Here is a 16,346-nt window from a genome sequence, read left to right as displayed (position 1 = left end):
AATGGTGTTTATGTACCTGGACTAAGACAAGCCAAGCATTCTCTTGGATCTATCTCTATAGATCTGAATCCCCAAGATCTAGGACACTTCCCCTACGTCCTTCATTGAGAAGTGTCTAGATAACCAAGCTTTTACTGTAGATAGTATTTCTACATCATTCCCAATGATCAGGATGTCATCCACATATAACACCAAGAAGGTGATAGCGCTCCCACTTACCTTCCTATATACACAAGGCTCATCTTCATTCTTAACAAAGTCATAAGATCTGATTGCTTCATCAAATCTTATATTCCAACTTCGGGAAGCTTGCTTTAGTCCATAAATGGATCTAAGCAATCTGCACACCTTATCTGGGTAGTCCTTAGACATGAATCCCTTCGGTTGTATCATATACACCTCCTCCTCGAGGTTGCCATTGAGGAATGAAGTTTTAACGTCCATCTGCCAAATCTCATAATTATAGTGTGCTGCAATAGCCAATAGAATTCAGATGTATTTTAGCATGACTACGAGTGAGAAGGTTTCATCATAGTCAACACCTTGCCTTTGACGATACCCCTTAGCCACTAGTCTTGCTTTATAGGTCTTTACCTTTCCATCTACTTCGATCTTTTTCTTAAAGATTCACTTGCAACTGATGGGTACAATACCCTCGGGCACATCAACTAGGTTCCAAACCTTATTGGAGTACGTAGAATCCATCTTAGAATTAATAGCTTCTTGCCACTTCCCGGAGTCTATACTCATAATAGCCTCCTCGTAGGTTTTGAGGATCAATATCCTTAACATCCTCTCCCCTAATATGTCCCACATATTTCTCAAGAGGGTGGGATACTCTACCGAACCTTCATAAAGTCATAACTTATATGTTTGGTATCTAAACAGACTCTATCATGCTCCCACTATCTTTGTCAAAAATGTGTTCCTTCTCAAGGAACATTGCTCTCTTAGCTACAAAGATATTTTGGTCCTAGGAGACTGGCAAGAGGTGAGATGAATCTCAAGATGGGTAATGGAACAAAAGTTGCTATAGTAGTTATTGGTTAGGTTGCCCTACATCTGCCTGGTGGAGCTATTATTGCGTTGGATGCATGCTACTTTATTCTTTCTATTATCAAAAATATTATTTTCATTTCATGTTTGACAGTTAGTGGATATAAATTAGTTTTTTAGAACAACGGTTGTTCAATATTATTAGATGATGAGATTATCACGAGAGGAACATTGCATAATGGTTTATTGATGCTATACACTGCTCCACATATTATGAATGCAAGTGTGTCTAAGAGGAAATAAGATAAGATGAATAGTGCATACCAATGGTATTTTTGGCTAGGTCATATCCATTAGTAAGGATTCAAAAGTTACTAAAGGATGGATATCTAGATCCATTCGACTATGAGTTATATGCAACTTGCGAGCCTTTCCTTTGTGGAAAATTAGCCAACTCTTCATTTAGTAGAACTAGAGAGAGAGAGAGCTACTGAGCTGCTAGAACTCATACGTGTCCGTCCGCAAAGGTCAACCTCCCCGAAGCCTCCCATGTCCCTTAGGACCCACAAACAAGAGAACAGGTTAGAGAAAATGCCTCATTCGAGATCCACAAGCAAACATTTCCGAAAACACTTTATAGACAAAGCAAATTACAAACAGACTTTACAAGCTCTAAACAGTTGCACAACAAAGGGTAAAATGGTCCATTACAGACCAACTAAAATGGGACTATTAAGCCTTCGGCTATCCCTCTACATGCTAATCAAAGTATGAACATACCAAAAGATACGGACATACATAAGCATTACATCAAACATCTTGTTTAGAAGTTTGTCCGTGACAGATCGTCCGGACTTCCGTCGAACTCTCGAACTCCCAACGTGATCTTAGTCTTGATTCTGGTGCAATTCTTGCTGCATATCTTACTTTCATCATAGTTAATCCTGCACACTTATCTCAACATATGGATTAGATAATAAATGACAATTGACTTCATCATCAAAATCCGAGATTCAACAGCATCCTACATCACTCAAAACACAGATTAAAACATAAACACTTATCAATTGGTTTCATTATCAAAATATGATATTCAACACTTTCGATATCACCTTGCTTTAAACAATAAGCTTTGAACTTCCTCCTTTTGTATATCCCTCTTTTGAACCATACCGATAATTCTTTTCAAACTAATGTTGCTTTTCAACTTTAAATGACAGCTTGTTTACATCATTTAAAGACCAATATGACTGTAGTTGAACCACTTTAGCAATTTCATATTTCAATCCTCCTAAGTATCTTGGAATAGTTTGCACTTTCGGTTCCACAAGCTCTCCTTTTAACATCAAATTATCGAATTCTGCAATGTACTCCTCCAGACCAAGACCTTTTTGCTTGAAATTATGAATTTTTAGAAAGATCTCTTGCCTATAATTATGAGGTAAATATTTTCTCTTCAGCTTCCTTTTTATTTTTTCCCATGTCACGATTTTACTCTTCCCCTCATGTTCTCTTTGTTTCTTTAGATTCTCCCACCAAAAAGATGCATTCCGTCTAAGTTTGAGTGCCACAAGTTTAACCTTTTTTTATTCTTGTGGTTCATGAAAATTAAAAATTTCTTCTATTGTATTAAGCCAATCGATAAAGTCATCAAAATTTATTTTACCTTCAAACTTTGGAATCTCCAATCTTAGGTTATATTTATTCTGCCACTCATCTTATACTCTATTTCTTATTCGACATCTTCTCGAGTCCCTTGAAAGAAGAGGTGTATCTTCATTAGAAGTAAATTTATGGACATCATTTTCATACTAGTTTTGTCTACTTTGAAGTTCTTCGATTATTTCATTCTTTTCTTGTAGACTACGCAGTAATATTCGTAGCTACAACCTCAACGACTCAGTATCATCTTCATAGTTGATACCTTCACTAACTATATATTTTTCATTGCGCCTTGCCATGATCTCTAACCTTTAGCTCTAATACCAAACTGATATCGGTATTGTTGAATCTTGGATTTTAATGATGAAAACAATTAGTAAATTATTTGATCTAATCCATGTGTTGAGATAAGTGTACAGGATTAACTACGATAGCAGTAAGGCACAAAGCAGATGATGGGCTGGAGTCAAAGACTCGGATGATATACCAGGAGCTCGTCGAGAGTTCATCGTGAGATCACCGGAAGCATGCTAGAAGACTCGCCGAAAACTCATCGGGAGATTGCCGAAAGCAAGCCGGAAGACTAGCCAAGAGTTGGTCGAGAGTTCGTTGGAAGCTGTTAGAACCCTTGCAGATTCTAAACTTGGGGTTGATCTCTTTAGGGGATCGGCCTCCTTGGAACTCTATAGGGGTTCCTCCCTCCAAGTTGCTGCTCAAAGGCTGCAGAAAATATTCATCTATTGCCTATGAAAGAGAAGGAATACTTGGCTATTTATAGGGCTTCTAAACCCTAACTTCTAATAGGACTCCTACTCAAGACTCCTATTCCCTTACAACTCCTAATTCTTCTCTAAGAAAAAACCTCCTAATAGAATGTCCCTCTCAATTAGGACTCTCCTAGCTAGAGTCCTAATAGACCCGTCCTCTTCAAATCAGCCTTGTCCTCAAGGATGAGATTCCATGAACTCAGGGAACCGGGTCTTCAGCTCCTCATATGGTTCCCATGTGGCGTCTTCAAGTGGTAGATTATTCCAATGCACTAGTACTTCAGTAGAGGGATGTCGGCGACGCATCACGATCCTGCGATCGAGGATGGCTTGTGGTTGGGCTTGAATAACTCCATCCTCAGTTGTGTTGGGCAGTTGGATCTGGGGTGACTCGTGTTCTCCCAACTTGGGCTTTAGGTATGATATGTGGAAGACAGGGTAAATTTTGGCATCCTCAGGTAATTTAAGTCTGTACGCCATGGCTCTAATACGCTCTGTGATCTGATAGGGCCCATAAAAATGTAGGGATAGCTTCATGGAGGCTCGAATGTTGATAGAGAGTTGCTTGTATGGTTGTAGGCGAAGATAAACCCAATCTCCTACTGAAAATTCTCTTTCACTTCGTCGTGTGTCGGCTTGCTGCTTCATTCTAGCTTGAGCAGTAGAGAGATTATCTTTTAACAGTTGTAAGAGTTTGTCCCTATCAATCAATTCTTAGTCAACCTGATCTACCTTGGCTGAGCCAATTACATACTTTGGAATCACAGGGGCTGGTCGACCATACAATGCTTCATAAGGGGCACATTTTGTAGATGAATGATATGTAGTATTATACCACCATTCGGCCCAGGGAAGCCATTTCGCCCACTCTTTTGGTCGGTCGCTAGCGAAACACCGGAGGTACGTCTCTAAGCACCTATTTACCACCTCTGTTTGGCCGTCAGTTTGTGGATGATACGTTGTGCTCATCTTGAGTTTAGTGCCTTGTAACTGAAATAACTCGGTCCAAAATTTACTAGTGAAGATCCTGTCATGATCACTTACAATGGACCTTGGCATCCCATGTAGTTTAATAATATTTTCTATAAAAATCTGGGCAATACTAGCAGCAGTGTAGGGATTTCTCACAACACAAAAATGAGCATATTTCGTAAGTCGATCAACCACCACGAGAATCGTGCTTTTACCTTTGGAAGATGGCAGCCCTTCAATGAAGTCCATGGAGATGTCAGTCCACACTAAGTCTGGTATGGGCAGTGGTTGTAGCTTCCCTGGATTTGCCACAGTTTCACCCTTGTGCTGTTGACATACATCACATTGTGCCACATATTCAGCAATAATTTTTTTCATCCCTCTCCAGTAAAAATTTTGCTTCACTCTTTTGTAGGTTCTTAGGAATCCAGAGTGCCCTGTTGAAGGTATGGAGTGCATTTCATGCAAAATGATTGTGAGCAAGGGGAGTCAGGTATAAGCATAATGCGACCTTTGTAGCGTAGATCCCTCGAATCCCAGGTGTAGTGGGCTAATGCACTTGGATCCTCCTCCAATTTTTTTATGATGTTGCTGATCTCTGGATCCTTCTTCCATTCTTCCCTAATATCCTCGAGGAGACCGGTGGTAGGAAGGGAGATGGCTGAAACCTTAGCTTGTTCAGGTAGCCGTGAAAGTGCATATGCAACAACGTTTTCTTTCCCCTTTTTGTAAATAATTTCATAATCAAATCCAAGAAGTTTGGTTACCCATTTTTGCTACTTAGGGGATGATATCTTTTGTTCCAAAAAGTACTTGAGGCTTTTATGGTCAGTTTTAATTTGAAATCGCCGGCCGATCAGGTAGGGTTTCCACCTCGTTATTGCGTATACAATGGCAAGCATCTCCTTATCATATACTGACATGTTTTGATGGGAGGGAGATAATGCCTTGCTAGTGTATGCAAGTGGTCGATCATTTTGCATGAGAACGGCTCCAATTCCGACTCCAGATGCGCCGGCCTCAATGATGAAGGGTCTATTAAAATCTGGTAGCACAAGCACCAGCGTCGTTGTCATAGCTGCTTTAAGTTTGTCGAAGGCAGCAGAGGCTTTGTCCGACCATTGGAAAGCATCTTTTTTCAGTAAAGAAGTGAGTGGTGCACTAATCTTCCCATAGTCCTTAACAAATTTTCGATAGTAGCCCGTAGTCCAAGGAACCCCCATATTAATTTCACGTTTGTAGGTTTCGGCCAGCCTTGCATTGCCTCAATTTTTGTTGGGTCTACCGCCACTCCTTCTTCTGATATTATATGCCCAAGGTACTCTACTTTTTGCTGGAGAAAGCTGCACTTTGGTTGCTTTACAAAAAGAGTATTCTCCCGAAGGATCGTCAAAACAATCCGTAAATGCTGAAAGTGAGTCTCAAGAGAAGGGCTGTAAACGAGAATATCATCGAAAAATACCAGCACAAATTTACGAAGAAAGCTTTGAAAAATATCGTTCATGAGACTTTGAAAGGTTGAAGGAGCATTAGTGAGTCCAAAAGGCATTACCAAGAATTCATAATGGCCATTATGTGTGCGAAATGCAGTTTTTGGAATGTCATCGTCACATACCCGAATTTGGTGGTAACCGGATCGGAGGTCCAACTTTGTGAAGACTCGAGCTCCTTTTAATTCATCAAGAAGTTCATCCACCACTGGTATTGGGTACTTGTCCTTGACGGTGATGCCATTTAAAGCTCGGTAGTCGATGCACATCTGCCAAGTTCCGTCCTTCTTGCGTACAAGTAGCACCGGTGAGGAATAGGGGCTGCAACTTGGCCGAATCACCCCTGTTTCAAGCATCTCCTTTACGATCTTTTCAATTTCATCTTTCTGGAGGTGAGGATATCGGTACGGTCGAGTGTTCGCTGGTGGCTTGCCCGGAAGGATTGGAATTCGATGGTCATGTTGCCGAGAAGGAGGAAGACCGCACGGTTCAGCAAATATGTAGGCAAATTCAGTAAGCAATTAGGCAAGATTTTGATCTTCAATTTCTATTTTCTTCTCTTCTTGTTGTGGCTGGAGATGCATCAAAAAGCCACTATTTACCTTGTGCAAAACTTTCTCCATTCGTTGGGTCGAAACAGTGGTAACGTTGCTTCTGCGCTTCCCGCGTAGGATGATATGTTTGCCCTTACAGTAGAATTTCATAATTAATTTAGAAAAGTTCCAAGAGACATCACCTAGTGTAGTCAGCCATTCTATACCAAGCACTACCTCATAGTCATCGATTGGTAGGAGGAAGAAATCAGTGATAATTTCTTGGTCTTGCAGTAATAGTTTCACCTGCGGGCATCTTTGGTCGCACTTTAGGATTCTGCCGTCGGCAACCTTTACATCGAACTTGCTGCAACCTTCAATATGCAATGTCATCTGAGCAGCAACCTTACTATTTAGGAAGTTATTAGTGCTACCCGTGTCGATGAGAACAGTAATCGGCTGTTGTTTGAGAAGGCCGCTAACTTTCATCGTTTGCGGATTTGAGTAGCCAGCTAGTGCACGTACCGTAATGTCGGTCGGCTGTGGCTCTTCTTCCATATCTTCTTCTTCATGTTCATGGCTCTCTTCTAGATGTTCAATGACCTCTTCTTCTACTGGTTCAATCATAATAAGTCTACCTTTTTTACAGCGATGCTCGCGGCTCCATGGCTCCACGGCTCGTCGCAATACCAACATAACCCCTTCGCAGATCGCTCCCGAAGTTCTTCTCTTGTTAACCTTTTCGGTGCAGGGACTCGGTTGATAGTAGGGGGGGCTGAGGGCTTTAGTATTGTAGGTCGTGGAGTGATCCTAGTCCTCTGGGCTTCATGGTTCAATCACTCCTCTTGTAGTCGTGCGAAAGAGATGGCTGCCATAAGCGTGTAAGGTTGTCGCGCCTTAACTTCTCCCCGGATCTCCGGCTTTAAGCCCTCAATAAAGGTCCCCAATAACTATTTTTCAGACCAATCATGAGTTTGATTAGATAACCTTTCAAACCTGGTCTGGTACTCCTGAATGGTGGAGGTTTGTCGGATCTTTGCTAGTTGTCCGTCAATGTTCTCGTAATAAGTTGGTCTGAAGCGGATCAGTAGTCCTTCTTTGAATTGTCGCCATGAAAGGACTCCATAAGTGTGTTCAAACCAGTCAAACCATTGTATGGCATCCCCTTCAAGATGTATAGCTGCAATTTCCACCATGGATGCATCCGCAGTTTTATGGTATCGAAAATATCGCTCCGCGCGCGAGATCCAACTAATTGGGTCTCCTTCTTCCCATCTAGGGAAGTCCACTCTCATGCACGAATAGTTGGGGTCGATCATAGAGCCTCCCCTCTCTTGGAAGTCATCTCTTTGGGCATGATGTGATTGGTTAGAGCTCTCTCCTTGATGTGATTTCTTCGGGCTTGGTGGTCGGCCTAAACTGAATTCGGTAAGGAGAGTCCAAATCTTATCCTCCATTCGTGCCTCAAAGGCTTCAAATTTTGCATTGATTGCCTCCTCAGATGCCATAGTATATGACTCCAAATCTGTGATATTAAGATCTCTCTTTTGTTGACGGGTTAATGGTATGTATAGGTTTGATTGAAATCCATGAAAGTTTGCTGCAGAATTGTGTTGTCTTGTAAGAGCAGAATTATCGTCGAAGAAACAGCGGTTTCTCGACGAAATCTCCACAAAAATTTGAGAGATTTGAGGAGGAAATTGATAGCAATATCTCAGTTTATATGACAGCAAGGATGTCCAATTTAATCAAGAAAATTTCGGCAGTAACAGCAAGAAAATTGGTGTAAGTTGCGATAGCAGAATTATGGTCAAAAAATTTCAGCAACTTACGATGAAAATTTGCAGCAATATAGGAACGAATTTTTTTTTTTTTTTTGGATTTTCGAATAGGGATAACTAAATTGCAGCAGTAGTAAGGTAGGAAACCAGAACCTGTTGCAATTCACGGGGAGATCAAAGGATGATCTGCGATGGTGGAGATGACAGTGGAATTTGGTGATGATCTTTTAAGCAATTGTGGGAATTGCTTTGAGCGGTTGTGGAGGGTTGATGGATGGCAGTGGAAGGGCAGCGAGACACCAAGAACGCTGCTTTGATACCAAGTGTTAGAACCCTTGCAGATTCTAAACTTGGGGTTGATCTCTTTAGGGGATCGGCCTCCTTGGAACTCTATAGGGGTTCCTCCCTCCAAGTTGCTGCTCAAAGGCTGCAGAAAATATTCATCTATTGCCTATGAAAGAGAAGGAATACATGGCTATTTATAGGGCTTCTAAACCCTAACTTCTAATAGGACTCCTACTTAAGACTCCTATTCCCTTACAACTCCTAATTCTTCTCTAAGAAAAAACCTCCTAACAGAATGTCCCTCTCAATTAGGACTCTCCTAGCTAGAGTCCTAACAGAAGCTCGCCGGAAGACTCGTCGAGAAGTTCGTCGGAGGATCGTCGAGTGAAAGAATCGATGTACCGGATCATGCTTGCCTTAATCATAGTTAGAACGATAATTAGAGTTTAATTTAGGAGGTAATCTCATCAACTCTATTATGGGCCAATTGGGCTCGGAGCTAGGATGGTTTAGGCCGAATACAAGGCCCAACCTGGTTGCTGGACTCTGACCAGCGGTGGTACCGCCAGGGTCGGCGGTGGCACCACCTGGAAGACCTAGTCTCCCAAGTGGTCTGGGTGGTGGTACCGCTAGCAATTATTGTTGACAGTAGTCATATCACCCTTATCAGGAGGTGGTACCACCCCTATCAGGCGGTGGTACTACCAGAGCTCGATCTACGAGCTCTATTAGGCGGTAGTACCACCTATATTGAGCGATGGTACCATCCAGACTGAGTAGTGGTACCACCCAATGTCAGGTGTCAGGCGATGGTACCGCCCAGTAATGGCGGTGGTACTGCAAGTACCTTGGAAAACCGGAATGAGATATTTTTTTACTCCATTTTTGAAGCCATTGGGAGCTATAAATACCCCACCCTTTTTCACATGAAAGGGCAACGAAAATGTGATTATAATCTTGAATCTTTGGGGTGTAAAAGTACTAGAGTTTTTCTCCTCCCTCTCTTTGCTTTGTAACCATTCAAGAAAGAGGAGTAAGGCTTGTAAGGGTCCTATCCTAAACCCGACAAAAGGAGAAAGGGCTAAAAAAGGTGGTTGGTCATCACCTATTGAAGGAAGGCCTTTAGTGGATGCCGATAACCTCGATGGAGGAGGAATCCGAAAGTAGATGTAGGTCACATTGACCGAACCACTCTAAATTCTGGTTTGCATTTCGTTTTGAGCAATTTACTTTAAACTGCAAATCATTTCATAGCAAACTGCTTCTCCTCCTCATCTTGCTTTCATGATGCTTATGCTCTCTTACGTTTCAAGTTGCTATCTTTCCGAATCGATTTCCATCGAACGTACAAATTAGTTTACAAAATCGAAGAATTTTTTGCTACACTAATTCATGCCCCCCCCTCTTAGTGCCGCTCTTGATCCTAATAGTTGATATCAGAGCGAGGTTCACTCTCATTTAGTTTAAAACCCAAGAGAGATGACATTCACTGGCAACTAAGAAAGTCATTCAAGTACACGTCCGCCCATGTTCAATGGGACAGATTACACATATTGGAAAACTAGAATAAAGATCTTCCTAATTTCATTGGATTTTGAGCTATGGAATGTTGTCGAAAATGGTTTTCAAAAGTCTTCTCTTCCAATAAACAATTTGAATGAGTTAGAGAAGAAGACTTTCACTTTAAATGCTAAGGTTATAAATGCATTATTTTGCGCATTAGATAAAAATGAGTTTAATTGAGTATCGATTTGTGAAACGGCTTTTGATATTTGACACACACTTGAAGTGACTCATGAAGGCACTAAGAGAGTGAAGGAGTCAAAAATTAATCTTTTAGTGCACACTTATGAGTTGTTTCGGAGGAAACTGAGTGAGACCATTGTAGACATATACACCCGATTTACAGATGTTGTCAATGGCCTAAAAAGACTTGGTAAAAGTTTTTCGGATTTTGAACTTATTAATAAAATTTTAAGATCCCTTCTAAAGAGTTGAGACCCTAAAGTAACGGTCATTCAAGAGGCCAAAGATCTAAAAAAATTTTCTCTCGAAGAACTAATTGGGTCACCAATGACTTATGAGATGATTTGTAAAGCTCATGAAGAGCTTGAGGATACCCTTCCAAAGAATAGGAAGGATATGGCACTAAGAACCCAAGAAGACTACTTGAAAGAAAACTCAAGTGATGAGGACCTTGATGAAGATTTGACACTCTTAATAAGAAAATTCAAAAAATTCATAAAAAAAATAAATTTAAAAATGACATTAAAAATAAATTTGAACCTAAGAAAGATCAAGTAATATGCTACGAATGTAAGAAGCCGGGACATTACAAGAGTGAATGTCCCCTAGCCAAGAAGAGGCAACCAAAGAAGAAGGCTCTCAAAGCAACATGGGATAACTCAAGTGTATCCGAAGAAGAGGAGCCAACCAACACCGAGCAAGTTGCTCACTATGCGCTAATGGCTATCGAAGATGAGATAAGTAATTCAATTGATGCAAATTTATCTTTTGATGAATTATTAAGTGCATTTCATGATTTGTTTGATGAATGTAAATTAATTAGTGAAAAATATAAATTGTTAAAAAAGAGCATGCTTCTCTTGTTAGTGATTTGGATAAATTAAAGGTTGAGCATAATAGTAGTTTAACTCCTTATACGAAATGTGATGAACTAGAAATACTTAAAAATGAAAATTTGCTACTCAAAGAAACATTAGAAAATTTTAAGGTTGGTAGCAAGTCTTTGAACATGATCCTTGCCAATAAGGGTCACGTTCATAGGAGAAGTAGAATCGGATTTGTGAGTAGCTCTCACCAAAATTCAATCACCTTTATTAAAGGGTTAACCTTGCATGTTTCACCTCACACCAAATACAACTTTTGTTGTAAACTTGGACATATTGCCTACAAATGTCAACTTAAAAGATGCAATCTACATAGATTGATTTGGGTTCCTAAAAGAACCTCAAATGACTCAATGCAACATGATAAGATATGTAGATCGATTTTTGAGGCACCCAAGGTCAAATGGATACATAAAAATCATCCTTTTTTTTAGAAAAATATACCATCATAAGCTAGGAGCAAGAGACGGTACCTTGATAGTAGATGCTCAAGGCATATGACCGAAGATCCATCTCAATTCTCTAAGTTCACTAGCCTAGACGAAGGATATGTCACCTTCGGAGACAACAACAAGGGTAAAATCATTAGTAAAGGAGTCATAGGTAACAAATCCAATCTTTTTATTGAAGATGTGTTGTTAGTTGATGGCTTAAAGCATAACCTTTTGAGCATTATTCAATTGTGTGATAAAGGATATATTGTTAAATTTGAATCTAATGTTTGCATCATTGAAAAATCATATAAAAACACATATATGATTGCACTAAAATAAAATAACGTATACACTATTGACATCAATGATCTTTGCAATAAAATATGTTTTTCGATTTTGAATGATGATACTTGGCTTTAGCATAGAAGATTAGGTCATGCTAGTATGAAACTAATCTCTCAAATCTCATCTAAAGGACTTGTGATAGGAATTCCTCACATTAAGTTCATTAAAGACAATGTGTGTAATGCATGTCAACTAGGAAAACAAATAAAAGGTAGTTTCAAACCAAAGAATCAAATAAGTACCTCTAGACCATTGCAATTGATCCATATGGACTTGTTTGGACCAATTACTACATCAAGCTTAGGAGGTAGCAAATATGTCTTTGTTATTGTTGACGATTATAGTAGATATAGTTGGACTTACTTCTTAGCATACAAAAATGATTGCTTTAGGTATTTCTCTAAATTTTGTAAACTTGTTCAAAATGAAAAAAGGTTTTATGATTTCGTCAATTCGAAGTGATCACGGTGGTGAATTTTAAAACCGTGATTTTCAAGAATTTTGTGAGCCTAATGGATATGACCAAAACTTCTCTACTCTAAGAAATTCTCAACAAAATGGAGTAGTAGAAAAAAAGAATAAAAACTTATAAGAAATTGCTAGAACCATGTTAAACGAACATAGTCTACCCAAATATTTTTGGGCTGAAGCCGTAAATATGGCATATTATGTTATGAATAGGGTTTTAGTAAGACCGTTACTTTCCAAAACTCCTTATGAGTTGTGGAACAACAAAAAGCCCAATGTTTCATACTTCAAAGTTTTCGGGTGTAAATGTTTTATTTTGAATGAAAAAGATACCCTTAGGAAAGTTTGATGCAAAATCCAATGAGGAAATTTTTCTTGGTTATTCTTCTATTTTAAAGGCTTTGTAAATCTTTAATAAAAGAACTTTAGTTATAGAAGAATCTATTCATGTTACTTTCAATGAAATTTTCGAAGTTAAGAAAAATAATTTTGATGATATCTTAATTTGATGCTTTGGATTTAAATGAATCCCTTTCTCCATCTAGCAACTTGGATGCATCTTCTTTTGAACCTTCTTTACCAAAGGAATGGAAGTATGTAGATGCTTATCCTAAGGAACTAATTATACGAGACACATTGAAAGGGGTTCAAACTCATTCTTCTCTTAAGAATTTTTATGCTAACACTACTTTTCTCTCCCAAATTGAACCTAAATATATTGATGAAACCATGAAAGATGATTCATGGGTCATCGCAATGCAAGAAGAATTGAATCAATTTGAAAGAAATAAAGTATGGAAGCTTGTTCCAAGGCCAAACAACTATTTAGTTATTGGTACTAAATTGGTCTTTAGAAACAAGCAAGATGAATTTGGTATCATAGTTAGAAACAAGGCTAGATTAGTGGTCAAGGGTTTCAACCAAGAAAAATGTATTGATTATGAAGAAATCTTCACTCCTTTGGTACGATTAGAAGCCATAAGGATGCTCTTTGCTTATACTAGTAGTAATAATTTTAAGTTATTTCAAATAGATATTATAAGTACTTTTCTTAATGACTTTATCTCTAAAGAAGTTTATGTTGAACAACCTCCCGGATTTGAGAATGATAATTTTCCTAATCATGTGTTTAAATTAACTAAAGCTCTTTATGGATTGAAACAAGCCCCAAGGGCTTGGTATGAGAGATATAGCTCATTTCTAATTCATAATAATTTCTCTAAAGGTAAGGTCGATACTACATTGTTTATTAAAAATTTTAAAAATAATTTTTTTATTATTTAAATTTATATTGATGATATTATTTTTAATTCTACAAATGAATCCTTATATGAATCATTTGCTAAAAGCATGAGTCTAGAATTTGAAATGAGCCTAATGGGGGAACTAATATTCTTTTTAGGCTTACAGATTAAATAACTTAGCAATGGTATTTTTCTTAATCGAACAAACTATACTTTAGACTTGCTAAAATGATTTAACATAGATAGTTCAAAGGCTATCAACACTCTTATAAGTACCTCCACTAAGTTAAACATTGATGAAAGTGGAGAAAGCTTTGATCAAAAAGCTTATAGGGGTATGATAGATAGTTTGCTTTACCTCACCGCAATTAGACTAGACATCATGTTTAGCGTAGGACTTTATGCTAAATTTTAATCCAACCCTAAGCAATCTCATTTAAAAACTGTTAAAAGGATATTTAGATACCTAAAAGGAACTCCTAAACTATGATTATGGTATCTTAAATCTAAGAATTTTGAATTGCTTGGTTATGCCGATGTGAATTTTACTGGATGTAGTTTAGATAGAAAAAAGCACATCCGGAACATGTCAATTTTTAGGACACGCACTCGTTTCTTGGTCTTCCAAGAAACAAAACTCGGTTGCATTATCTACAACCGAAGCTGAGTACATAGGTACAGGTGCATGCTGTGCTCAAGTTATATGGATGAAAAACACTTTAAAGGATTATAGAATTGACCTAAAAAACATACCTATAAAGTGTGATAATACTAGTGCAATATGCTTAACAAAAAATCATATTCAACACTCTAGAACTAAACACATTGACATTAGGCATCACTTCATACGAGATTTTGTTAATAATCATGATGTAATATTAGAGTTTATTGATACGAAACATCAATTAGCCAATATCTTTACAAAACCCTTAAATGAAGAACAATTTGATTTCATTAGAAGGGAATTAGGGATGTTAAACTGTCCGAATGCATGAATCTATTAAATTTTTATTTTTGGACTTTCTTGATCACTCACCTGAATCATGATCTTATAGTGTGCGCAATGAACCATATGCATTTTTCCATACAAGTTTTTACGATGTTTGTGTACAAATGATGAATCATGAACTTATGGTATGCATTTTACAATACGAGTTCAATATAATGTTTGAGTATGGCATACATTTTATATGATGAATCATGAACGTACAATCTTCAATACGAATTTTCTTTTCTTATGATGTGAATTTTGCATGATAAGGTTATGTGGTTACATGCGAGCAGTGTTCACTGCATGATAAGTTTGATATCACCCCCCTTCCCCCACACAACTATTTGAGCAGTGCTCACTGCCTATAGGCGGTGGCACCACCAATTGTCATTAGTTGCAGGCGATAGCACCGCCAATTGTCATGGGTGGCAGGCGATAGCACCGCCTAGCTAGCGGTGCCATTGCCCACAACCTGCCCCTTATAAACTCCAAGTTAGGGCCGACGATAGAACCAACCCCAACTCATTTTGCACTCCTCCAGACAGCTCCAAACCCATTGCTCTCCCTCTAGCAACTCAAAAATCCCCACTTCCCACTAGATCAAGGATCAATCTCCTACATTCTTTTAAAGATCACTAGAAAGGAGAACTACTAAGGTAATCTCTACACCAAATTGATTCTCCTTTGTATTACTTATTCTTGCTCCTTATTTGCCTTCATTATTATAGTCTCAATAGGTTCTAGAATATCCTCTAGGGACAAAGGAAAGAGGAGATTAGATGAGAATTATGACTTTTTACTTTTCGATTCTAATCAACATGCTCTAAAATTTACTTCCATTGAGTCTAGACATGTTCATAAGGGTAAATATGTTAATTTAGATGAATTAAGTGATTTAGAACATATTCAATATTTTGCTAATCTAGACATTCTCCAAATCCTTCAAATAAGTAAACCTATCTACCCTAGACTTGTTAGGCTATTTTATAAAAAATTACATGTAGATGAAGAAGAAATGGTATCTACCTACATCATAGGACTTCTGGTAAAAGAAATAGAGTGTTATTTTAGAGAACAATGGGATAAAGAAACGGTTGAGACTACTTATGTTGATGCCTTAGGAACAATTTTTGGTAATCTTAACTTAACGATTCTTCCAAAAAGCTGCAAACATTTACTACCTTTAAGCACCAAAATACTTCATCACATCTTGATAAGTATTATTCTCCTAAAATAATATCATTGTGATGAAATAAGTCAAATGGAATTAGGTACCATATATTGGATTATGAAGGGACATAATAATTGTTTTGGTTACCTAATCCAACAAAATATGATAGAACTATAAAAAAAGGACATGATGCTTCCACATGGTGGCTTAATCATAAGACTACTCCATGCCTATGATATTGCCATTCTACCCGAAGAAGAAGTTATAAAACTAGATAGATTTAATATCATAAATAGAAATCTACTTCGACGGATAAGATATACATTCAGAAATGGTATATGGACTAGACTGCCTAGAAGGACTGATCCCCTCCAACCAGAACCTAAAACACCAATTTTTAGGGGTAATCTATCTCCTTCAACTGGTCCCTTTGAGGAATCACCTCCAATAGAGCAAGCACCTCCCTCATCTATCGATGACATAGGGACTCGGATGGATCGATTTGAACAATGTCAAGATAGACTTGAACAATGCTAAGATCAAATTTTGATCGAGTTGCAGCAGATTCATCAACAAC

Source organism: Musa acuminata, chromosome BXJ2-2 (assembly GCF_036884655.1).
Source record: "Musa acuminata AAA Group cultivar baxijiao chromosome BXJ2-2, Cavendish_Baxijiao_AAA, whole genome shotgun sequence".
Lineage (NCBI taxonomy): Eukaryota > Viridiplantae > Streptophyta > Magnoliopsida > Zingiberales > Musaceae > Musa > Musa acuminata.
Note: the sequence above shows the minus strand (reverse complement) of the source record.